The sequence below is a fragment of the Chiloscyllium punctatum genome, chromosome 46 (genome assembly GCF_047496795.1).
Source record: "Chiloscyllium punctatum isolate Juve2018m chromosome 46, sChiPun1.3, whole genome shotgun sequence".
NCBI classification, from domain to species: Eukaryota; Metazoa; Chordata; class Chondrichthyes; order Orectolobiformes; family Hemiscylliidae; genus Chiloscyllium; species Chiloscyllium punctatum.
In genome coordinates this window covers 15494324-15521059 of record NC_092784.1, presented here as the reverse complement: position 1 = coordinate 15521059, position 26736 = coordinate 15494324, and positions in this window count along the sequence as shown.

Genomic DNA, 26736 nt, shown 5'->3' with positions numbered 1-26736 from the left:
CGCTATGCCATTCAATGCCAGAGATTTAATTTTGTTCTTCACTAACAAGGCAACCACACTCCCTCTGCCGACCCCCCTGTCTTTTCGATAAATTGAAAATCCTTGGAGGTTTAACTACCAGTCGTGACCCCCCTGTAAGCAAGTCTCTATGATGCCTACCACATCATAATCATTCACTATGATCTGTGCCATTTGTTCATGTGCTTTGTTATGAATGCTACGCGCATTCAGGTAAAGTGACTTAATGCTAACTTTCTTATTATTAGAGATATTGGAAGTCATATGATGTCCTAAGTTATCCTTGCTTTTTTCTGCATTCCCAGTCTGCCTCAATTTTAAATCTGCCTGGACGCATGCTCTCCTGCTGCTTATCTTTCATTTAACGCCATACTCCCTCTCACTTTCACTTTCCCTTCCCCCCAACATAGAAGTTTAAAATCCTACTGACCACCGTATTTATCCACTTCACGAGAACATTGGTACATGATCGGTTCAGGTGGAGACCGTCCCAACGGTACAGATCTCCCCCCCCGTTCCAAGACTGATGACAATGCCCCATGAAGTGGAATCCCTCTTTCCCACACCAATCCCTTAGCCACGTGTTTACTTGCCTAATTTTCTTGCCCTATGCCAATGGGCACGTGGCTCGGGCAGTGATCCAGAGATTATGACCCTTGAGGACCTGAGCTTCAATTTCCTGCCTAGTGCTTCGTAATCCCCAAACAGGTCCTCCACCCTTGTCTTGCCCATGTTGTTAGTACCAACGTGGACCACAACAACTGGATCCTCCCCCTCCCGTTCCCTTATCCTTTCAAGCCGGTCGGAGATGTCCCGCACCCTGGCACCGGGCAGGCAACACACCATGAGAGACACCCGATCCGGCTTGCAAAGGATACTATCTGTCCCCTTAATTATAGAATCCCCTATAACCACTACTTGTCTATTAACTCCCCCTTCTTGAATGGCCTCCTGCACCGTGGTGCCTTGTTCAGTTGGCTCTACCTGTCCAGAGGCCTTTTCCTCATCCGAACGGAGAGCAAGAATCTCGTACCTGTTGGACAAGGTCAAGGGCTGAGGCTCCTCCACTCCTGAACTCAGGTTCCCCCTACCTGCCTCACTTAGAGTGACACTCTGATGAGCCTGATCACTAGCTGAATGTGAATTACTTAATCTCCCAGGTGTGACTGGCTCCTGAAACAAAGCGTCTAGGTAACTCTCCCCTCCCGGATGTGCTGCAGTGTTTGAAGCTCAGATTCCAGATCATCAACGCTGATCTGGAGTTCTTCCAGCAACCGACACTTGCTGCAGATGTGGTCACTGCCATTCACAATGGGATCAGCCAGCTCCCAGATCATACATTTGCCTTTCTGCTGCCTTTCTGATGGTACAGAGTCTATGTTTCTATGGTTGCTTGATTTTGGACGCTGAATGCAGTTAGGAAGATGGATGGTGTGTTGACCTTCATTTCAAAGGGATTTGAGTCCACGAGTAAGGATAGCTTATTGCAGCTGTACAGGGCCTTGATGAAGCCCCATCTCGAACATTGTGCACTGTTGTGTGCAGTTTTGGACTCCGTACCTAATAAAGGACAAACCTGACATTGAGGGTGTGCAGCGAAGTATGACCAGACTGATCTCTGGGATGGCAGGCTTGTTGGAGCAGAGTTGAGTTGATTGGGCCTGTATCGAATGGGGTTTAGGAAAATGAGTGGAGATTTCAGTGAAATATATAAAACTCTGAGATGGTGAGACAGATTGGAAGCAGGGATGATAATTCCCCTGGCTGGGAGGTCTAAAACAAGGGCTCACAGTATTATGTGCAGGCAGGCCACTCTGCACTGAGGTGAGAATAAATGTCTGCACTCTGACACGGTGAACCTGGGGAATTCTATACCACATAAGGCTGTGGAAGTTAAGGCACTGAATATAAATAAGGATTTCAAGACACGAAAGGGATAGGGGGGAGAGCAGGAGTATGTTGTGGAGATAGTGCATTAGATTAGATTACTTACAGCATGGAAACAGGCCCTTCGGCCCAACAAGTCCACACAAACCCTCCGATGAGCAACCAACCCAGACCCATTCCCCTACATTTACCCTTTCACCTAACGCTATGGACAATTTAGCATGGTCAATTCACCTATCCTGCACATCTTTGGACTGTGGGAGGAAACTGGAGTACCCGGTGAAACCCACGCACACACGTGGAGAATGTGCCAACTCCACACAGACAGTTGCCTGAGGCGGGAATCAGCGATCATTTCAATTATTTGTTCTCCAGTAATGCAGCAGCTGCGTTCCTGTGGAACACCATATTATAGAAAATGGTGCAATATAAATAATGGGACCTATGGGGGAAAAGAGGATAATGGGTGAAGCCGCAATACTGTCAGGAAAAATCAAAACAAAAATATGTCAGCCAAACACAAACGATAGCAGTGTACGTAAATCTTCCAATGATATATTGTAATGCAATAGTGCAGTAAATGTAACACTTTCACACAACAGCTGACTACAGCCTTGCACCTTTCACCAAACTCTTCACCTGGAAGCGCGCAAGCTGACTGACCACATGATGCAGACGCGGAATTCCAGTTTGCATCAAGATTCTCTCCCAGTTTAAAATAAAGTTCATTCCCAATGTTGACTGCAATTCCCAGTTTCAGGCTCAGGTTCAAGGCCTGCAGAGCGGATTACATTCATGTTTGAGCTGAACACTCTGAGGGTGCATTTTGCAGTCAGAGTATCCTGAGGCTGGGATTTGCTGTTAAGCTGGTGCCAGGGAAGGAATCGTGTCCCAGTGATCGTGAGCTCGCTTTATAGGGAAAGTTGCACAATTCACCAATCGTGTTGGATTGAAGTCGGGTTTGATAAACGCACATTATCGGAGAACTGCCTGTATTTAGAATGGAGGAGCAAAATTGATGGACCGAAGGGATTACAGCAGGTTTTATTTTATTTTATATATCCCTATGTTTAAACATAGTAAGGGATATAAACACTGTATGTGGAAAACTGAATTGAGGAGATTTTCTCCATTAACGAGAACGGGAAAGGCTTAATGTGTTGAATGATTTACTCCTTTCCGGATGTTTCTGTGCAGTCTGTGGGAAAGCTTTTTAACTGCTGTCACAAACTCTTTGATATTAGAATGGAGACATTTGCAGCGTCAACAAGACTATGTTTTCCATTCCCTATTCCCAGGGCTGATCACCTGTCCAGTTTTATCCATTAAGAACTTGGAATGGTTCGATACAATTTAGCGTCTTTCTCGGCCGATTCAGAGACCATTGAAGAGTGTATCACATGTCTGAGTGTCTGGAGTAACTTTTAGACCAGACCAGGAAAGCACGGGAGACTCACTTCCGGAAAGTACTTCGAGGAAGGCAATTGGTGTTTACAATTGACATTGGCTACAGGGTCACTGTTACTCACGCCAGATTTTTGATCTCAACATTTTATTAATTGCTTTTAACTTGCACCAGCTGCCAGAGCATTAGCCTGGTCTGGATTAGTAATCCAGTGACATTTCCACAACAGCATCATCTCCACATGTGGACCTATCAAAAACCACACTGAGCTGGTTATTTCTGTGCTGCTTGACAGCTCTACCAAAAAAAAACTCCCACCAATTTCACTATAGCGATGGGACTGAGCGCGTGGTAAATGGCCAGTTTGTAATTATTCCCCTCTTAGGGGACAGGACATGGATGAGTAATTTTCCACTTTGCCAGGGAGATGTCAGAGCTGGAGATGGAATGAAACAGCTTCCCCAGCTTGTTGTGCAGCACATGTCTTCAGTCCTATTGCAGGAATGGTGTCAGGGCCCATTGCCTCAATCGTATCTCCTGTGTTCAGCTGTTTCTTCATGTCACTTGCAGCCAATCAATTTGGGTGAAGACTGACATCTGTGATTCTGTGGGCATGATGGGGAGGGTGAGGTGGATCATCGAATCAACATTTCTGGCTGAGGATGGTGCAGATACTACATCCTTATCTTGTACACTGAGGTACAAGGCTGTTCCATTATTTAGGATTGCGATATTTGTGGAGTCCTCTCCTCCAGTGAGTTGTTTAAGAGTGCATTGACATATATAATTGGATATGGCAGGACGGCAGAGTTTAGATCTCATCTGTTGGTCTGGCGATCATTTCACCCTCTCTGTCAGGTGTTAGTTCTGCTGTTTGGAATGCAACCATTCAAGTGCATAAGCGTTAATGGGTTGTAATCAGGTTTAGGTACACATGGTTCTAACTCTGGCATGTTCACCCACACTTGTCACTGAACCATAGATCGGATGATGGTGATGATAGAGTGAGGGATTATCCCGGGGAAAAAAAGTTACAGATAGTGATTGAACACAATTCTGCTTCTGCTCCTGCTGCTTTGATCTACATCATCACAAAAATGCCCAGTTTGAGCTGAAATATCTGCAATTCAATTCTAGTGACTGACCCCCAATTCACACCCAATCAGCCCTGTACTCAGCGACCTAACCTGGTTTCTGATGCGTCAATTCCTTTTCCATATTCTCATTCAGATAGGTCACTCCCCGGTGTCACGCCTCCAATTTCTTACATTATTCAAACTCTTTAACATATTCATCTGAATCTTTTCCATTCCCGTAATGTCAGCATCTTTGTTTGATGTGAACTTATTTCCCACTGTTTCTCTTCCTGACCACGATTAAGAGCTCTGTAGAGTCATTGACGTCAGCGTTTTGTAGTTCCAGAAACAATGAATGGGTGCATCATGTGTTATCGTTCATTTCCTGGTGTATGGCGCTCCGTATTAGACAGAGCGTTTGGGCAGCTTTGACACACTGGACGGAAGGGTCTGTTCCAATGCTGCACATCTCTATGACTCTAGGTCCGGCAGCATCTTGTGCAGTGAAAGCTGAGTTAATCCTTCGCATCCACTGACCTTTCTGCAAAGATCCCAGTTTCTCCAGAAATGTTTGCCTTTTTATTTACAGTATCCATAATTATTTGTTTAATTGAAAATTTGTTCTGTGCCTATTCATTTCTGGAGAAACTCAGCAGGTGTGGCAGCATCTGCATAGACAGAGAAACTGAGTTAGCGTTTCAAGTCCAGTGTGACATTTCTTCAGAACTGAAGAGGTTGGTAAAATGGTCTCTTTAATCGCTTGTCAGAGGTGTGGGATGGGTGACGAGGAATAGAGGGTGTTTTACATCATTTTCTTGTAAAAGCCCATTTATCTTTTGCAAAAGATAAACGGGCTTTTACGAGAAGATGACGTAGAACGGATTTCAATTAATATGTGAATAGCGGAAATGGTTTCCCTCTACTGTGCGCAAGGTAAAGACGACACAACCACACAAGCTCATGGGGAAACCAAAAGGGAGAATGAATGAAAAATGGAGAAAGGCCATAAGGGGGTTTAGGCTGTGAAGTTACGGGATCGAATATTAACTCCTACGGGTTGTAACATACCAAAGTGTTAAGTGACGTGTTACTCGAGCTTCGGTTGTGTTTCAATGGAACATTGCAGCAGCCCAGGACCGAAATGTCAGCATGAGAGCAAGGTAGGTTATTGAAATGGGAAGCAATGAGAATTTCAGTGTTATTCCGACAGACAGACTGGGAGTATTCCTCAAAGTAGTCTCTGTTTGGTCTCCACAGTGTAAAGGAGATTGAATTGTGAGCAGAAATGACAGGAGACTGAATTGAAAGTGTACAAGGGAATGGGGGGAAGGAGTGAGGGCGGCAGCGCGGGAAAGGGGACAGTCACAGCTGAAGGCCCTATCCACTGTATTTAGGCGATTTCTGGTTTGAAGGAAAAATAGCTCATGTCACGCGCAGCTTATTGGAATGTGGCATCATCAAACGGAAACAACAGAGTTGGAGAAACTGGGAGAATGGATTCAGCCCCCGCTGATCATGTGTTCAACCACTTGCAGAAGGACCCCTTGAAAATAACCAGACTTCTAAATTGTGGGTTCTGTCTCACTTCTGGTCTGAAGTGGGATGTGGAAGTAGACCGAGAGGAAGGTCAGTGGGTGTACATGGGCAGACATTCAAGCAGATATTCCACAATACTCAGAAATTATTGTTTCTGTTCAAAAAGAAGGACTTGATAAGAATATGGATAACCCATTGTTGCAAAAAGCTGCGAAGTATACTATTCAATCACAATTTGATGAGTCTTAGTGTAGGGACAGATATAGAATGTTTATTTCAGGGACCAGAAGCAGATGCAGGGCATGACTTTCAGCTGTGCTTCCTGAATTATCCCAGAAACCCCTGCCCTTGCTGCTCCATCCTCTTCCCTGCTTGTCTCCCTTTCCTGATGCCAGGTTCTCCATCTCCAATTACAGAGCACATCCTCTCACATTATGGTCCCTCCCAACTTCACCTGAAGCTCTTTGATCGAGTCTACCTTCCCTGCACAGGCATCAAGCTGCGTTTTGTGCTGCCACTTTGCCTATGGTCTCAGTGTGGCTCGGCCTCTCCATTCTTGCTGTTTTACACCTCCCACTCACATCTCATTCCGGAGAGTTTCCTTCTTGGAGGAAACTTTCTTGGAAACGTTATTGAAAGCACCTCTCCCCATTTGCCCTGAATTCACACTTTGCTGCTAATTTCCAAATGTATACTCAGCTCTCTGTTAAAAGCAACCGCACGCTGACAGTGTGGTATTGGAATTCCCTTTCTTACATGGATCTAGCCAGAGATACGCTTTCACTGTAGAAATCATCAGCCCCTTTCGACAAAAGAATTCAGGTGCTTTACTTCTTATTGGCACTAGTAAAAGTTGCATGCTGCCTTAGTGTTGAAATATGGATAAAAACAAATCACAGTACGAAGTTTGGGCTGAGTGTTGTTTACCTGTCATTTGAATGCTGTTTCAAATTTGCAGTGCTTACCTAAAAATGCTTGTTCTTCAAGCTACTATCAGATGGAGTGTAGGAGTTCGAGGGGTGACATTATAGAAGCTTATGAATTCATGAGAGGCATGGATAAGGGTGAATAACCAAGGTCTTTTCCACAGGACAGGAGAGTTAAAACATCGAGGATATAGCTTTAAGGTGGAAGTGAGGAACTTTGAAAGGGACGAAGGGGCAACGTTTTCACAGAGAGGGTGATATGTGTATGGAATGAGCTGCAGAGGAAGACTGGTAGATGCAAGTGCAGCTTCAACATTTCAAAGACATCAGGACAAACGTGTGAATTGGGAATGTTTATAGGCATATGGGGGAAATGCAAGCAGGTAGGGCTAGTTTAGTTTGGAAAACCTGGTCAGCATGGACAAGTTGGACCAAAGCGTCTCTTTTTGCACTATATGAATTTAAAAAGTGAGGAAAAGGGAAGAAAAATAAGTGTAAGCAAATTGGCAGGAAATACAAAAAAACAAGCATCACAAACCTTTCTGTGTTTATTAAAAAAAACACTTACAATATGAGTGTGTGACCTTAGGTAGCAATGAAGTCAGGAAAGTATATTGAGGACATTTGGAGGGGTGACTGGGGAAATGGCTAAAGTGAGTAGACAGCTAATTTATACCCGCGTGTTACATCATTCCTCACAGGGGAAGGAACTGTAAGTATTTCAATGATATAAACAACATGTTAATAGGAGGGAAGTTCTTGAACCGTCTCTAAAAAAGGAACAGAGTTTCTAACAAACAGATAAATGAAAGGGTAGGCAGATCAGCAGAAATTCTGAGTTGATTTCAATAGAATGGATCATTGCTCCCTCTCTATTAGATGTTAGTTCTGTTGTGAGTTAATGTAAGCAGTAAGTGCAAAAGCTTTAATGAGTTGTCATCAGGTTTAAGTACACATGGTTCTGACCCTGACATGTCACCCATACTTCTCACTGAACCATAGATTGGCTTCATGGTAATGGGAACCTGAGGGATTATCCGGGAAAAAAGTTGCAGATTGTGGTTGAATCTTCATCAAAGGCAATTTAGCATGGCCAGCTCACCGAATATGCACATCTCTGAAACGTGAGAAGAAATCCATGTAGATATGTACAAACGCCACACAGGTACTCTTCCGAGGCTGTAAACGAACCCATGGGCCTGGTGGTGTGAGGTCGTACTGCTAACTACTGAACCACCATGCCACCCAGGACTGGAACACTTTATCGCACAAGGCTTTAGGAGCAGATATTAGGCCATTTAGCCCATCGGGTTGCTCCAACATTCGATTTTGAAACTCATTTCCCTTCTTTCTCTCAGTAACCATTATGACCCTTGGCAATCAAGAACATATTTGTCTCTGTTTTAAATATACTAAATGATCTGGTTTCCACAGCCTTCTGTGGTAAGGAATTCCACAGTTTCAAAACTATCTGGTTAAAGATAGAGAGAGAGAGAGAGAGAGAGAGAGAGAAAATAAAGGAAAAGCAAGAAAAGGGATTGCTGATGATGGACTGGAAGGAGAATAGAATGGAAAGTTATTCTAACATTTCTCCTTTTCGCATATTCCTGCATATCATATCTATTTTGAGATGTCCCTGCTTAATGTGAGGCATTTTCCCTCTATCTCTCTTCTCTGAGTGTGGTGATCAGCTCCATCGGCCAATACTTATAGTTACTGATATATAGAGAAATGTAATATTATAGTGACAACTGCTTCTTTGGCAAGAGGAACTGTAAATGTGCGACTGCATGAAGATGTAACAGCTTTCTCAGCCAGGAAGAGAAACTGAGGAGACGGAGGCATTTTCAACATTGAATGGGTGCACTGTGGGTGTGGGAAAATTGACTTGCTGCTGTCATTAGAAAATCAGGTGAGGTTCTGTGCATGCTTTCCTCGGGTTTGTATTGTCAACTGTTGGGTTCGTTCAGGGAGTCACGCGGGTCTGGTGACACCACTCTGGACGCTGCATTTACAGAGTGGCTGCGTCCATGGTAAACAAATGGAGTGGCGACTACACAGAAGGCAAGCTCTGTCAGCAGTGGGTAACAGGGAACTGCTCTATTCTCTCTGAGATTTCCAGGAACACTTTTCTACGCTGGACCCATTCAGCTGTAAAGTTTGAAACAAGCTTGTTTCAACAATGATGTGCTCACTGAGCTGTGCCCCCTCCTTCTCTATAACCTGTGGTCTCAGACTAGGGACAGGACTGTGCTGACACTCACCATGAAGAAAACTGGATTGATTCTGGAACTTTCCAGACAGAGTGGGTTATATACCCAGCATCTCTGAAGGGCAATCCTCTGATATATCACGAGCTGACAGAAGACACCTGCTTGCTGAGAGGAAGGCAATGGCTCAATCTCCACAGCGGAATGTACAGAAACTAACTTCCAGAAATACTATGAAACAGAGTGAAATACTAGGAAATCTATATCTCAGTAACTATAAGTATTGGCCAATGGAGCTGATTTGAAACTGCAGGAAATTAGAATTAATGAAGAGTATGCTTTTGAAAATCTAATCGAATTGAAATTTGGCATGTTGTTGCATGTGATGATCTTCAACCCAGAGTATTGAGCAGGTGACAACTGAGCTAGTGAAAGAATTACGGATTATTCTTCAAAGCTGGTTAGATTCTGGAAAGGATACTGTAGACTGGAAAGCAGCTACTGTAAACCTAAACATTTAAAACAGCACGGAGAGGGAAAAAAGAAAACTAACTAGCTTGATGTCAGCTGTGAGTAAAGCATTGGAAAATTTTATAAGGATTGTGACACCCAGACGTTTGGAAAATAATGATCTTATTTGGTAGATTCCTATATTGAGGAAAGGGAAATGATCTTTGATAAACCTGCTGGAATTTGTGCAGATTGTCTGTTGTGACATCGACAATTAAGAATCAGTGGGAGTGGAGTTTTTTTACATTTCAGAACATGTTCGACATGGTTGAATACAGCTGAGTGGCGAATGTTAGTGTCCATGGGTAGGTAGAGGTGGAATATATACCAGATGGATTAAAAATTGGACAATGGAAATACGAGAAGAGCAGTGTTTTTCTCTGGACTGAGGACTTGTAGGGTATCAGGAGAATCAGTTTTTGAGCAATAGCTGTTCAAAGGTAAAAATAAATTCAGATGGGAACAGCAAATATCATAATTCACAAATGCATTTTTTAAAATTATGAGTGTTTTGGAAGTGTCTTCGTTGAAAAGGACCTGGATGTCCTTGGTCATAAGTCACTAACTGAATTCTTACAGAGCAGGAAGTAAGTTATATGTAGCTCTTCATACAAAATGATTGAAGTATCAGAGTTCGGACATGTATCTTTCCCAATGCTAGTGTTTTTTGAGAGAGTATGTGGTGCATTGTGCACACATTTGGTCTGTTTTATAAATAATGATCACTTTCTCACCGAGGGAGTGCAAAAGACTTTCACCAGACGAAACCCTGGCATGATGGTACAATCAGCAGAGAGAGCAGGAACTGTGTGTTTAATCTGTGGCACTGTGAGAGAATAACGAAGTAGAAACTTGATGGTTATGGATGGATGCTCATGATGTTCCAAACATCTGAATAGGATGAAAGATTCATACTTTTGTTTGGATGTTTAATTCCCGATAGTTTAAGTGATTGTGTAGAGCCCCCATGTTGTTTGTCAGAGAGGTACAGGCTCAGAATGAATTCTGAATACTTTCGTGTGTAGTTACTGTGTGACACTGCATTGAATGTCACTTTGTACACAATCCTATCAGCAGCCACAATAACTTCATTCTGAAACAGTTAACCATTCCTCATCAGCGTCTGACCTCCATGGAGACCATGGGTTTGCTTTCTTGAAGATGGAAGTCACCTTGGAGAATGTTTAAAAAATCTTGGTTTCATTCCTACTGCCAGAAATCCATGTTAAAATACCACGATGTTAATGTATTAAGTTAATGTACTATGAGAAATTAAACCATGTGGACCAGGACAGAGCAGTCTCTCTGTGCAGTTCTTACATTTGTTTGTGATGTTGGAGCATCTCTGACACCTTCCTGTTCCTGTATTAGTGACATGAGAAGCTGAACCACCTTTTCCTGTTCATTTGTATGTCAATCTAGGTGTGAAGTAACATCTTTCTGATACCGTGTAAATGATGCATGGGACTGAGCAGATTCCTTCTGTCCCTGTGTAATAGGCAGGAGGGACTGAGTAAACTATCATATATCTTGTAATAGTTTGATGGGCGAATGACTTCCCCATATTTTTGTGAACCCAGATTGAGGAGCTGAATGAGCTTCACCATTTACTGTGGACATGTACAGTGTTGTTACATAAATATTACCCAGACTTTAACAGCACGATATTGAGCGTTGTCCGGATCTTGTAGCACTTGGACACGGACTGCTTCAAGAGCTGAAGACGGACAACTTGTTCTGAACGTTATGTAAACTTCAGTGAATATCCCCAAATTAAGCTAATTTTGGACTCAATGGGCTGAATGGCCTTCTTTAGCACTGTAGGGAGTCTACAATGACCAACTGCGGATGCCTGAGCTGAGGGAGCTACCCTGAGAATCTCTATAGTTGTGTCCCATGGCTGAGGTAAGCGATGTCCACCGATGATAAACATCTTCCCTTGTGCTGTGAATGACTCCAAAAAGTGGAGAAGTCACAACCAATTTTCATTAAGTGCGATTTTGCTCAGGCTCCTTGATGTCGTCCTCCGTCAAATATTGTCTTGTGTTCCGGGACAGTCCCTATTACCTGAGCCCCAGTGTTTCCTCTTTTGTTCAAATCAATAAGTCGTGGTGTCGAAGCAGAGAATGTTTTCTTCAAACAGAGGGTAGTGACTGTCAGGCATTCTCTTACACAGAGTTAGGGGAGCGAGATCAATGCAAGGGACCTGTGGTGACCCGCAGGGATAAGTTCTGAGACCTCTGCTCTTTGTGATTTGTATAAATGACTTGGATGTGGAAGTGGCTGGCTGGGTTAGTAGGTTTGCGGACAACACAAAGGTTTGTGGAGTGATAATAGTGTGGAGGGCTGTTGTAGGTTGCAATGGGACATTGACATAATTTAGAGCTGGGCTGAGAAGTAGCCGATGGAGTTCAAATTGGTAAAGTGTGAAGTGATCCCTTTTGACGCTCAAATTTGAATGTAGAATGCAGGTTTATCGGCAGTTTGGAGGAACAGAGGGATCTTGGGGCGCATGACCATGGATCCCTCAAATTTACTGCCCAAATTAATCGGGCTTTTAAGAAGATGAATGGTGTGTTAGCTTTCATTAGCAGGGGGATTGACTTTAAGAGCTGCAGAGGTTTGCTGCAACTCAACAGAGGCCTGGTTAGACCGCACTTGGAACATTTTCTTCAATTTTATTCACCCTATTATAGGAAGCATGTGGAAGCTTTATAAAGGGTGCCAAGGAAATTTACCAGGTTACTGGCTGTCCTGAAGTGCAGGTTTGAGGGAGCTAGGGTTTTTCTCATTGGAAGGAAGAATGTTGAGATACAACTTGATAGAGATGTCGAAGATGTTGAGAGGCATATCTACATTGGATAGCCAGAACTATGTTTTTCCAGGGCAGAAATGGCTATCACAAGGAGGCATCATTTGGAGGAAGGTTTAGAGGAGATGTCAGAAGTCGATTTTTGACACAGTGAATCGTGGGTGCGTGAAATGCACGGCCAGCAGTGGTCGTATCGTCAGGCACATTAGGAACACGTAAGCTCATCGAAGGCACATGGAAGATATTACAATGAAGGGTATGTTGGTTAGTCTAATCTGAGAGTAGGATCAAAAAGTTGGTGCCACTTCGAGGTTCGAAGTGCCTATACTGTTTGATGTACTATGTTCTATGAAACTATTTAAATATGGGTTAGGTGGATTTGACCTGTCAGTGAGGTGAGAGCTATGAGGCATCGGGCATTAAAGAGGATTTAAGACCGAGAGCAGATCAGCCATGATCGTCGTGAAGGGCAAGGTAGGCATGGTGGACTTTTAACCAGCTCATGTTTGTGATGTTCTCACATTCAGTTAGTGTGTATTATTTTCCTGAAAGGTCTGTTATTGAATGTTGCAGTCAGGGAGAGCAGAGGATTTTGCGAGTGATGGCTGGGTGAGGTATGGGGGATGTATGCACAGTGAATCTGGGTCTACAACATGATCAACAAATGAAGCACAAGTTGCAAGGAATGGGAAGTTCTGAAAAGAGAGATGACGGGCCTCTTTCTTACCCAGCCTGGGTTTTCCAATTACATTTCCTAAATCACCTTAAACCCTGTGTGACAATCTTGAGGGGCAGAATAGTCTCCTCTGTTCCTGTGCACCAGGTGATAGCAGTAAGTGGCCTCTCTAAGTGCTTCTGTCCAGCAGGTTTAAGGGACTGAATGGAATATAAGAACGTGGAATTTGGGAGCTGGAGTGGGTAGTTAGACACTTTGACCGTTCTCCACCAGGCACTAAAATTGTGGCTGATCAGGTTGCGGTCTCAGCCCCACTTTCCTGTCTCTATCCCATTATCACCTCTCTACTAACTGAGCTTTGAATAAACGTAAACAAAGAGTCACCTCAAGCTTCGAGGGAAGAGAATTCGCACTCCAAAAGCTCTTTTTAGACTTTTTCCACATCCCCCTTACAGAATCAGAGAGTCATATAGCATGGAATCAGATCCTTCATTCCAGCTTACCCACGCCAACCAGATATCGTAATCTGACCTCGTACTATTTGCCACAATTTGGCCCATATCCCTCTGAATCGTTCCTATTTATGCTCCTATCCCAATAAATTTCAGATGTGTATCTGTACACGCTTTCACGATTTTCTCTGGAAGAACTTCTTAACTGCTCCACATTCCGCGTGAAAATGTTACCCCTAAGGCCCAGTCTGTATCATTCCCTTCTCATTTTAACCTATGCCGTCTAATTTTGGACCATCCCTACCCTGGGAAAAAGACCTTGGCCATTCAGACTATGCATGACCCTCGGGAATTTATAAACCACTTTTATGTCTCCCTTCAGCCTCTGCTTATACAGGGGGGAAAGCGTTAACCTGTACATCCTCTCCCTGAAGCACAAACCCTCCAGTTCCGAAAAATCCTGATAAACCTTTACTGCGCAGTCTCAAACTCCTCCCACCCACAGAGCCAACGGAATTGTGCGCAGTATTCTTAAGGTGGTCTCACCAGCGTCCTCTACAGGCGCAACATGCCACGTCAACCCCTATCCTAAATGTTCTGACCGATTCAGACAGGCATTCCAACCTTGTTCTTCAACACCCTGTCCACCTGCAATTCCACTTTCAAGGAAGTATGAACCTGCACCCATAGATCTCTTTGTTCAGCAACATTCCCCAGCGCACTACCCTGCTTTAATTTACCAAAATGCAAAACCTCACAAATATCTAAATTAAACTCCATCTGCCAGTCCTTGGCCCTTTGATGGTCAAGGTTGCCGTTCTACTCATCTCCTTCATTGTCCACTGCACCATTAGCTTCAATCCAATTTTCTCTCCAATTGGTTAGCTTTCCCTGGATTCCATGTGATCTAACCTTCATAATGTATCTACGATGAGGAACCTCAGTCAACGCCTTGCTGAAGTTTGTGTAAACAATGTACAACACAGTGCCTTTGACAGTCCTTGTCACCTCTTCGAAATACTCAATCACATTAATGAGGCATGATTTCTATCGCACAAAGCCATGTTGACTATCCTTAATCAGGCCTTGTCTTTCTAAGTGCATGTTAATCTTATCCCTCAGAATACCTTCCAACAAGTACCTCTACACTGATATTTGGTTCATTGAATCCATAAATTCGTGTGTTTTTGGATCACTCTTCCCTTTTCTAGTTCCTCTCCTCCAATGGTCACAAATAAATTTAAATATAACTGTTTGTTATATGGCCAAGGATATAGTTCTCTAAAGGTGTAAGAAACAAGTCAGGCAGATTTCTCTAATCTGCTAAAACAACACGTTTATGACCAAAACAAACTTACTTAAGCTATGATGGAAAAAAAGAATGATGAAAGCATATTGCAAGTATGTACATTGATCTCTCTGTCTCTCTCTCTCTCACTCTCTCTCTCTCTCTCACACACACACACACACACATACACACACACACAACACAGACACACACATACACGTTTGATAACAAACTGAAAAGCAATATCTCTGCAACGTTAACTTGAAAGAACTTTGTGCCAGTACTATTCAAACTCATGACAAAAGGAAAAATGAGCGTTTGGCACAAATGTTATTCAACTTATAGAGTCATAGAGACCTACAGCATGAAGACAGGCCCTTTGGCCCAAACTGACCCAATGTCCATCTACTGTAACCCCGTTTTCCTGCATTTGGCCAATATGCTTCTGAAACTTTCCTATCCATGTACTTGTCTAAGTCCCTTTTAAACAGACAGTCCCCCAAGGCTGGGGTCCCTGCTGCTCTGAGGCAGCAGTGCTAACCACTGAGCCACTGTGCCACCCTTTTAAGGACCCCCTCCCCTTCAGTCACCTCTGCTCTAAAGATAAATGTCCTGGCTTGTCCAATCTCTTCTTGTAACTCAGATGATTGGGTCCTGGCAACACCCTTGTAAATTTTGTCTGTGTTCTTTCCAGTTTAACAACATCCTTCCGATAACAATGTGACCAAAACGGAACACAACACGAACAAGTGCGGCCACACCAACACTCGTTATAACTGCAGCATAACTTCCCAAATTAGGAACTCAGTGCCCTGACTGATGAAGGCCAGTGCGCCAAAATCCTTCTTCACTGCCCTCCTTACCTGTGACTCCACTTTCAGAGAACCATGCACCCGAATCCAAAGACCCTCTGTTACAGTACACTCCTTAAGGCCCTGTCATTTACCATAAAATTCCAACCTTGTTTTAACTTTCCAAAATAGAAGACATCACACTTACCTGTTAAATTCCATTTCCCTATTTCTCTGCCCACTTCCCCAGCGAATCGAGGTCCTGCTGCAAATTCTGAAAACTTCCCTCACTCTCATCAGCAAACTTACTGCTCTACAGTTCCCAGGTTTTTCTTGCCTTCTCTCCTTGAATAAGGGCACAACATTCACTATCCTCCAGTCTTATGGGACCTCAGCCTTAAGTAACGATGATGTAAAAATATCAGTAAGTGATCCCCGTAGTTTCATCTCCAGCATCCTGCCTTGTTCTTTGACACATCTGGTCAGAACCAGGAGATTTATCCAACTGCATACATTCCAATACATCCAACACGTCTTCAACTATGATATGGACTATCCCAAAAATATCACCACTAACTTCTCAAGCTCCGAAGTCTTTATGTCTTTAACCATGGTAAACACAGGAGAAATGCTAACTGAGAACTTTGCCCATCTCCTGCAGTTCCACATACACATGTCCACTTTGGTCCTTGATGTGATTCTCCTTTAGTGCAGTGATTCTCCTTTATTAATTTACTTAAATAACCTCTTTGGATTCACCCTGATCTTCTTCTTTGGTAAACTTCTGTATCCCTTGTATACCTCCAGGCAATCCCTTGATACCAGTTGCCTGAACCTGAGCCACGCCTCAATATCACTTGTCATCCAGGGTTCTCTTTTCCAATCAACGTTGCCCTTTACCCTCACAGGAACGTAGAGACTTTTAACTCTAGCTATCTCACTTTTAAAGGCCTCCCAGTTGTTAGAGATCCCTTTGCCTACAGACAGACTGCACCAATCAACCCCTGCAAGCTCCTCTCTGATTCCATCAAAATTCACATTGACCTAAGTTCGAACTTGAACTGATGACCAATTTGTCCCTCTCCATGACTATTTAAAAATTAATGGAACTATTAGCAATGGTTCGAAAGTGCTCCCCCACCATCACCTCAGTCACCTGCCCTGCTCTATGTCCCAAGAGTAGGTCAGGTTTTGTCCGTTCATGAGTAGGCCTCTCTCCATACTGTTTGAGTAAACTTTCCTGAACATTCTTAATAGATTAACCCCGTCAAAGCCTTAGTTCTATGTCAGTCCCAGTGTATGTTTGGAAAATTAAAATCTCCTCATATGGCAATCCTATTGGTTCAGCAAATCTTCCCAATCTCTCTACGTACTTTTGTTCCTTTAATCCCTGCTTAATGTTTGGGAGGCTGCATTACAAGCCCGATAATGTCACCATTCCCTTCTTATTTCTTAGCTACACCCACAAAGCCTCCCTGGATGATCCATCAGTTATTTTATCCCTGATCACTGCTGTGATACGCACCTTAATCAGAAATGCAACTCCCCCTCCCCTCCTTCCACATCTCTGTCCACCGAAAATACCAGTGCCTTGGTATATTCAGCTGCCAGCCCTGGCCCTCCGTTAACCATGTTTCTGTAATGGCTATTATATCCTGGTCCCATGTACCTATCCACTCCAGAGTTGAATGCAATACCTCTTGCTTTGAAACAGATACAATTTAATCCTACAGGCATTCCTTGCTCCCTGCCGTGCTCCAGCCGAACCTATCTCTTCACTTTACTGCTTCTCATTACTATATCGCCTTCCAGCCTCGCACTTTTTTTCCTTGCTGTTGAGGATCCCACGCCCCCCGTCAAACACAGCCAAACTATTTGAACCCCTCCCATGTAGCACTAGCAAATCTGCCTGCCAGAATATTGGTCCCCTTCCAGTTCAGGTATTTCCCATCCTTAGTGAACAGGTCACCCCTGCCCCACAAAAGATTCTAATGCTCTAAAAATATAAACCACTGCCCCTGCACCGATTCTTTATTCACACAGTCATCTGCTGTACCCTCCTGCTCTTATCCTCACTGGCACATAACACTGGAAGAACAACGGGAATTACTGCGGTCATGGTCATGGCTTTTATCCTTTTCCCTAGTTCTCTATAATCACTCAGTAGGATCTCATCACTATTTCTACCTAAGTCATTTGTACCAACTGCACAATGACGTATGGCTGCTCCACCCGCCCCCCCACCCCCTTGAGAACATACTGCACCCGCTCGAAGAAATCCTGCACCCTCGCACGTGTGAGGCTACACACCATCCCGGATTATCTTTTGCAGTCACAGAATCTCCTGTCTGCCCCCCTCTCTATCGGGTCTGAATAATTACTTCTGAGGTTATTCCGCTCACACAAGCTTTTGACAATGTGATTCCTTCCTGGAACAGTTGGATTTGTCTGAATTACCTTTCTTTCAAGCAGTGGGGAGATTCTCATCAGGAATGCTTCATGAGTGGTAAAGCTGACGAGGCTTTTGTTTTACCTCTCAAACATTGCTGTGATGAGGGACAGGGAAACGAAAGGGAGCAATAGACTGTTCCTTCTCAGACAGGTTACATTTTTCTCTCTCTGAGTTGAATCAGTGATGTTATCAGTCCCCAAACTGGACCATGTGATCTCTCCTTGTGCATTGTCTGAACTATGTGACTCCATCACATTCCCTGCTCCATGCAAGTGCATCAATGGGGCTGTCATGCACAGAATCACTTCATTAACAAAAATTGGTCCTACTTGATTTGAAGATGTGTTTATATGTGCCTGCGTAATACAAAAATAAGACATTTAATGTTTTCACAATAAGTGTGTTACAATGCATGTGTCCTAATCTTAAACAAATACAGAAATTGCTCGATAAGCTCAGTACGTCTGTCAGCATGCATGAAGAGTGATCATAGTTAACTTTTTTGTTCCAATGACCTTTCCTTTGAACCCTTTTTATTCTTAAATTACTTTCCAATTTTATTCTCCCACACAAGCGGAAAGATCAATTAGGTATTCACCAGCTATACTCTCTTCACGATCTTATATGGTCAAGAAGAACATATCTCAGGCTCAGGCCTAAACTGCCAATCCTTCATAACACAATGCCTTCATCACAACGCCGACGAAAGAGAAATATCCTTGAAAGATTTGAAAGCAATTTTGCCATATTTTTCAGTTTAGGGAATCATAACTTAAGACAGTACATCAGATGTTTTCTCAGCAATGCCTTGCACTGGTACAGAAAAAAAATTGCTAAGACCAAACTCGATACCCCTTCCACGAAACAGGATCATTCTGTTTACCTTCCAAATCACTTGCTGCATCTTTAGAGTAAATTGATGTGAGTCATGTACTAAGACGCACTAATCCCTCTATACCACCAAGTTTCGCATTCTCTCTCCATTTAAATTGTTGACTGCTGTTTTGCCATTTCCCCAAAATACAAAGTTCCAGTCACTCACATTGTACTGATTGTTTTGTCGCAGGTTTACTCACTAACCTCCTCTCTCAGTATCCCATTGCAGGTGTTCTGCCTCCACTTGACATCTTATTGAATGTTTATCCTGATATATGAGCAAACTGTATCTTCAATCCATTCAGCCACTTCATTCAAGGCATTAACCGAGATTGTAAACTGTTGATAAACACACACTGAACCCTGAGGAATTCCACTAGTTACAGCTTTCCAATTTGGAAACAAGTAATTATCTCTAATCTGTCTGTCTGGCTAGCTAACCAGGGTTCAACTGTTCCTATGGAACAGCCCAGAAAGATTGTGTGGCCTGCTCCTCTGTAGTATAATTAAGTCAATGGGTTAAAAGACTGTATTCTATTCCTGTGTATCTCCATAGAGGGGCACAATGGCCTCGTCATGTCTCACTGTAACGATTCGGACTGGCTGAAAGGGACAATCCTCTCTATCTCGCTCGAGCCTCGAGGCATCAATTGACAGAACAACGTGTGACGTCGGAGAGGCAGTTGACCATTCGGCCCCTCCAGCCTGCTGCTCAGTTTAGAAACATCATGGCTGGTCTGATTGCAGCTGATCATCCCTCTCATGTCTGTTCCCATTAAACATTGATTCTGCTGTCCATCAAAGTTCTGTTATGGTCAGCCTTGAATATCTTCAATGATCTAGACTTCACTGTTCCCTGGGGATGGCAGTGCCACAGATCACACAGTCCGAAGGAGAAACAAACAACTGAATCTCAAGTGTAAAAGTGTAAAATGTGTTAACCTCACAGCAAGTCACTTCCTCTTTTCAGAAATAAGGGGACAGCAAATAGGAACAGATGTAGACCTTGCAGCCACTCAAACCTAGCCCACAGGCCATTGAATGTTCAAAGTATTTATCAAACTCAGCCTCCATTGCATACGTGGGAAAATATTCCTGCCGTCTTAAGGCCACACAGCATAGGAAATTGAAATAAGGCCATTTAGCCCATCAATTCTACTTTGCTGTTCGCTCCATCCTGATATGTTTCTCAAAACAATTCCCCCCTTCCAGGGTGGTGGTGGAGGCTTTTCTTTGTTCGTTTCTGTGTTTATCTGCTTAATGGCAGGAGACAGGTGGGTGGTTGAGGGTTGTGTGTGTGTTTCTGTGTAGATCTGTTTAATGGCAGGAGACAGGGTGGTGGAGGAGGGTTGTATCTGTGTGTTTCTGCATATGCATGTTTAACAGCAGGAGATGGGTAGTGGTGGAGGGATGCATGTGCGTGTTTCTGTGTATATCTGTTTATTTGCAGAAGACAGGGTAGTGGTGGAGGGTTGGGTTCGTGTGTGGGTATTTCTGCATATATCTGCTTCATGAGAAAAGACAGAGTGGTGGTGAAGGGTGTGTGTGTGCCTTTCTGTTTACATCTATTCCATGGCAAGAGACAGGGTGGTGCTGGAGATTTGTGCGTGTGTTTCTGGGCATATCTGCTACATGGCGAGAGATTGCATGGTGCTGGAGGTTTGTGTGTCTGCGTTTCTCTGTAAAACTGTTTAATGGCTAGATACAGAGTGGTGCTGGTGTGTTGTGTGTGTTTCTGTGTATAGCTGTTTAATGGCAGGATACAGGGTATTGGAGGAGGGTTGTGTGCATGTGTTTCTGTGTATATCTGTTCAATGGCAATAGACAGGGTAGTCGCAGAGGGTTGTGTGCGTGTGTTTTTGTGTATATACCTGTTTAATAGCTGGAGATAGGGTGCTCGTAGAGGGTTGTTTCTCGAACTAGAAACATGGGACCAGCCGTGAAGCACATGTGTTGGATTCACGCTTTTGTTTCATTTATATTAATGATGTAGATGAGAATTACAGAAGGCGTGATTAGCAAATTTAAATATTATGTCAGGATTGGTTGTACATTGGATGGGGTTTGTATAATGGTTAATAGTCTAAGATTACAAAGTGACCTTGATCAATTGAATTAGCAAATCATGGAGATGTACAGCAGAGAAAGAGTTCCTTCAACTCATCCAAGCCGACCCAATATTCTGAATTAATCTCATTCCATTTGCCATATTTGTCCCATATCCCTCTAAACCCTTCCTATTAATATACCCATGCCTTTTAAATGTTGTGCTTGTTACAGTCTCCAACACTTCCTCTGGCAGTTCATTCAATAATCGCACCACAGTCAGAGTGGTAAAGTTGACATTTAGGTCCCTCTTAATCTTTCTCTTCCCACCTTAAACCTATAGCCTGCAGTTTTGGACTCCTTACCCGAGGAAATAGAGCTTGACTATTCATCCTTCCCATGATTTTATAACGCTCTAGAAAGTGCAGATGTGACTCCAGTCAACACGAATCGCTGTGTTTTCAGTTATCACTGGCCAAAATTCAGAAATTTAATACTTATGTCTTTTTCGTCTCCATCAAGTCACAATTCTAAAACAATTTTATTCGACGTGTTCCAGCCTTGGGTGACTGTCTTTGTGGAGTTTGCATGGTGTCTGCGTGGGCTTCTTCCAGGTGTTCTGGTTTCCTCCCATAATCCAGGTCAGGTGGATTGGCCATGCTAAATTATCCATAGAGTTAGGTGCCTTAATCAGAGGAAATGGATCAGGATGAGTTGCTCCTCGGAGGGTCAGTGAGGTTTTGTTGAGCTGTAGGACCAGTTTCCACATTGTAGAAAATCTAATCTAAGTTCCGACATAGGGTTAAACATCTCTGTGGTATTTGACCTTCGAACTTTAAGCTCAGAGGTAGGGACACTACCACCACTCAGCAATAGCCCCTCAAGCTGCAACATGATTCCCCTGTGTGTTCATCAGCATGTTCTGACATGCTGTGACATACCTCCACAACAGGCAGAATTGAATCCAGATCATCTGTTCCAGAGATTGTGACACTACCACATGTTCATGGACTGGAAAAGAATCCAGAACTCTTGCACATGAGCAGAGGTGATATCCACTAAACAAGACTTAAACCAGGCCCAGAATTTGGGTCATATTTTCAGTGTCAGGTTTCCGCTCTGTGTGGATTTATTAAATTCTGATTATCATTACTGAAAGTCACAGGCAACCTTTCTCATGGTTAAACAAATTAAAGTTATTAGTCTCAACTGTAGGATGTTGAGATCATGTGCTTTGCGATTGAGATAACCTGCGAACATCTTTAATTGCTTGGCTATGATTTCCAGCTGAAATGGCTATTATCTATAATCTGCAATATTTGGGAAAGAAATCCTGTAAACACAGTCTGCACTATGAAGTATCTCGAAACAATCCCAATACTAGATGGTGTAAGATGGCGAAAGAGCACAACAAACACTGGTCACTATTTCCAACTTATAACATGTGGCTTCCCTCTCCCTCAAATGATTCAATGATTCAAGGCAACTGTTTCCTTTCCAGACTCTCCTTACCCACTCTATCCTATGCCTGCGCAAGGCAAACAAAGCTCTGCGTCTTTGGCAAAGTCAAGGCTGGCGTTTGTAGGCCTTATGGAGAGGGTGGGACTTCTAAATCTGAAGTGGTGGGGAGGTGGCAGTAATATCACTCACTGGGTTGAGGTGTGGCAGATGGATTTTAACTTGGATAAATATGAGGTATTGGATTTTGGTAAAACAAACAAAGGGAGGGATTATATATTTAATGGTAGTGCGGTGATGGTGCTGTAGAAAAGCAGGAGCCAGGGGCATATGTCTATTCCTTTGCAGCATACAGAAAGACTGATTAAGGTGCCTTTATTGCTCAGACCATTGATTTTACAAGTTCGGAAATCATGCTGAGATTGCGTTGGACATCGATAAATCCTCTTCTGTAGTACTCTGTGGCGTTCTGTTATTGAACTGATATTATTAAGCTGGAGAGGGTTCAGAGGAGGTTAAGCAGGATTTTGCCAAGAACACCTCATCTTCAGCCTCGGGAGCCGACAAACAGACGGCATGAACATTGGATTAGTTAATTTGCAAATCATCCCTCCCCAACCCAGATCCCAGATCCAAACTTATGACTCAGGTCCGCCGTCTCGAGGAGACCAAATGATCTTCTCTGTACTCCCCACCGACCTTTCACTATCACCTCCCACCTTCATTCACCTATTGCCTACCTTTCCCTCAGCCTCACTCCCACCACCGATTTGTCTTTCATCCCCCTTCCCCCTCCCCAGTCCTGAAGAAGGGTCGTGCGTGAAATATTGACTCTCTTGCTCCTCGGATGCTGCCTGATTTTTTGTGCCTTTTCCGCCGCCACACCTCATATACACTGAATTTTCCAGCATCTGCAGTCCCCATTGTCTCGAAGGTACAATTCTCTGTTAACATATCCATACCGTCTATCTGTTATAATCCCACGGTCTTTGAGGCACATTTTCTTGTCAGTCATGGAGTATAAACGTTCTCTCAATGTTTTACTGATATTGTAATAACTGAGCAGTAGTTACAGGATAAATGTTTCCATTTATAAACAGAGAAGCATATTTACGTTCCAAAAAACATAAAACATTTTCAAAGTTTGTGAGAAGGTTTATAGTTCGGGTGCTCATTGCTGTAGTTCTGTTCGCCGAGCTGGGAATTTGTGTTGCAGACGTTTCGTCCCCTGTGTAGGTTACATTTTCAGTGCTTGGGAGCCTCCTGTGAAGCGCTTCTGTGATGTTTCCTCCGGCATTTATAGTGATTTGTATCTGCCGCTTCCGGTTGTCAGTTCCAGCTGATGCTGCAGTGGCTGGTATATTGGGTCTAGGTCGATGTGCTTATTGATTGAATCTGTGGATGAGTGCCATTTCTCTAGGAAGTCCCTGGCTGTTCTCTGTTTGGTTTGTCCCATTTGAACTCATGTTGCTTGTCATCTGCGTGTGTGGCTACGAAGGATAGCTGGTTGTGTCGTTTCGTGGCTAATTGGTGTTCATGGACACAGATCGTTAGCTGTCTTCATGTTTGTCCTATGGAGAGTTTTGTGCAGTCCTTGCATGGGATTTTGTACACTACGTTGGTTTTGCTCATGCTGGGTATCGAGTCCTTCATTCTGGTGAGTTGTCATCTGAGGGTGGGTGTTGGTTTGTGTGCTGTTATGAGTCCTAGTGGTCGCAGTAGTCTGGCTTTCAGTTCGGAAATGCTCTTGATGTATAGTAGCGTGGCTAGTCCTTTGGGTTGCGGCATGTGCTCGTTCCGTTGACTTTCCCTTAGGCATCTTTTGATGAAATTGTCGGGTATCCATTTTTGGCGAATACCTTGTATAGGTGTTCTTCGTCTTTTTGCAGTTCTGGTGTACTGCAGTGTGTTGTGACCCTTTTGAATACTATCTTCATCTAACTTCTTTTGTGTTTGTTGGGGTGGTTGCTTTCATAGTTCAGGACTTGGTCTGTGTGTGTGGTTTTACTGTAAACCTTTGTGGTGAATTCTCCTTTCGGTGTTCTCTGTACCATCACCTCTAGGAATGGGAGTTCGTTGTTCTTTTCCCTCTCTAGTGAATCAGGAATTGACCAGGACCATAGAACAGGCCGTCACCATCGGACAGAACAGGACCACACACCGCAAAAGAAAAGCACGAAAAGAAAAAATGGCCAAACTAACACACAACAGGTACGACACCACAACACACACCTGGGTTAGAAACATCTCCCACAGACAGCTCACAGACACGGCAAGAAAGATACTGGAAAAGGGACTCAAATACAACCACAGTGACGCCAATACAGCAAACTTCCTAGCTTCACTAGAATGCACTCTCAGAAACAAGGGACTGAAAGAATAGACACAACAAACAGTGAGACAAAGTATCGTGCCTCTGATAAAAAGGAAAAGACAAACACATAACCTCAACACCAACGAGCGGGAAGCACTAAAATCAAAAAGAAACGATAAGAACATAATCAGACTACCACCAGACAAAGGCAGAATGACGGTCATCTTTGACAAAGCAGAGTACATCCAAAGAGTGCAACAACTACTTGCAGATACCAGCATCTACCAAAAGAGGAAGTTTGACCCCACCCCAGAGCTCTCCAATAGGATAAACAACACACTGAGGAACCTTCAAAAAACGGACAGATAACCAGGTTTAACCTACAAAGAATGAAACCTGAAAGCAACAACACCCCCAGATTCTATGGACTACCTAAAGTGCGCAAACCAGACATCCCACTCCGACCCATAGTATCACTACCAGGGACACCATCACACAAACTGGCTAAAGACCTGCAGCAGAAACTGAAACACCTGATCAGCGGATCAGGACTCTCTATACAGTCAACACAGAAATTCTTGGACATCATCAGAATTATACACATAGACAAGGAAGAAACGATAGTCTCATTCGATGTAGTGGCACTGTTCCCCTCGATTGACAAAACTCTAGCCAGAGAAACAATAGCCAACCTGCTGGTTAGACAACAGGACGGTGAACCTATCAACAAAGACGGCATACTCAAACTACTGGACCTGTGCCTCACAACACACTTCACATTCAACTATCAAATATTGGAACAAATCAATGGCACACCCATGGGCTCACCATCTCTGAACTCATAGCAGAAGCGTAATGCAAAGATTAGAACAAACAGTCTTACTGCAAATTCAACCCAAACTCTGGGTCAGATATGTGGATGACACATTTGTATTCATTAAAAACACAGAAATAGAGAACACAAACCAGATCATCAACGCCACACTCACAGGAATCCGATTCACTAGAGAGGAAGAAAAGGACAACCAACTCCCATTCCTAGACGTGATGGTACAAAGAACACCTAACGGAGAATTCACCACAAAGGTTTACAGGAAAGCCACACACACAGACCAAGTCCTGAACTATGAAAGCAATCACCCCAACACACACAAAAAGTTGCATCATGACACTGTTCAAAAGGACCACAACACACTGCAGTACACCAGAACTGCAAAAAGAGGAAGGAGAACACCTACACAATGTATTCGCCAAGATATGGATACCCCCGCAATTTCATCAATAGATACCTAAGGGAAAGACAATGGAACGAGGACAGACTGCAACCCAAAGGACTATCCACACTACCATACATCAAGAGCATTTCCGAACTGACAGCCAGACTACTGCCACCACTAGGACTCATAACAGCACACAAACCAACACCCACTCTCAGACAACAAATCACCAGAATGAAGGACTCGATACCCAGCATGAACAAAACCAACGTAATGTACAAAATCCCATGCAAGGACTGCAAAAAACACTACATAGGACAAACAGGAAGACAGCTAACGATCCGCATCTATGAACACCAAGGAGCCACAAAACGACACCACCAGCTATCCTTAGTCGCCACACACACAGATGATAAGCAACATGAGTTCGACTGGGACAACTCTACTATTACAGGACAAGCCAAACAGAGAACAGCCAGGGAATTCCTATAGGCATGGCACTCATCCACAGATTCAATTAATCAGCACATCGACCTGGACCCAGTACACCAACTACTGCACCGTCAGCTGGAACTGACATCCAGAAGCGGTGGAGACAAACCACTACAAATGCCGGAGGCAACATCACAGAAGCGCTACACCGGAGGTTCCCAAGCACTGAGGATGTCACCTAGCCAGGGGATGAAACGTCTGCAACACAAATTCCAAGCGCGGCGAACAGGACCACAACAACATAAGGCATTACTCCCATATCCAATGCAGATTGAATGCCTACACTCAATTGGT